We start from the raw sequence: 892 nt of genomic DNA, 5'->3' as shown, positions 1-892 counted from the left end.
GTTTTAAGCATTTCCGTTTCCTGGTTTTAAGTTTACAAGTGTCGAAAGCTGCAACATCGTTAAACTTAGTTGAAACAACAAGGAATAAAATAAGCTTCACATTACCTATATGCACAACTCAAAATTGCTAAAACACAGCTTTTCTTAGTAACTAGGTGGCAGGTTATTTGTGAATAGAAGCAAATCAAATTAAATAAAAATGTCATGAAGGTTTCTGACGTTTTCAAAAACAAATAACACATTATTTTATCCATTTTAGTTGGAGAATATCGCAGCTGTTTTCGTAAGTTACACTGTGGTCAGTTGCAGTATTTCCCACAGCGTAATTTAACAAACAAGACATCTTGTAAGTACGAACTAAGACTGCTGTGTCATTATCTAATGCAGGTTGTGTAACACAAACTGTAAAGCATGCATTCATACAATCATAATTTGGTGTCCAATAAATTTGCTACTTTTTTTTTTAATTTTTGGGTTGTGCGGCGCTCAGCTACACGGTTATCAGCGCCCGCAAAAATTCGCAACCTATGCTCAGTCTACTCTCGCCACTTTCGTGAATGATGATGAAAACGCAAACAACCGGTCATCTCAAGGCAGGTGAAAATTCCTGAAACCGCCGGGTACCGAACCCGGGATACCGTGCTCGAGAAGCGAGAACGCGACCGCGAGACGACGAACGGTGGACGAATTTGCTACAGCTAGAATAATCTATCCTAAAAACCTACTACCTAATTCTTGAACCTCAACATAAAGATTACGTCACTTTAAGTATCTGTGCTATATTATGTGTGACTTATCACCTATTCCTGTAGAAGCTGCTACTCCGGGATTCGGATTCTTTACGTAACAATTGAATATAAACGAAGATTAACTACTCGCTATGACTTTTAAC

Source organism: Schistocerca serialis, chromosome 4 (genome assembly GCF_023864345.2).
Source record: "Schistocerca serialis cubense isolate TAMUIC-IGC-003099 chromosome 4, iqSchSeri2.2, whole genome shotgun sequence".
Lineage (NCBI taxonomy): Eukaryota > Metazoa > Arthropoda > Insecta > Orthoptera > Acrididae > Schistocerca > Schistocerca serialis.
This window is presented reverse-complemented; position numbering follows the sequence as displayed.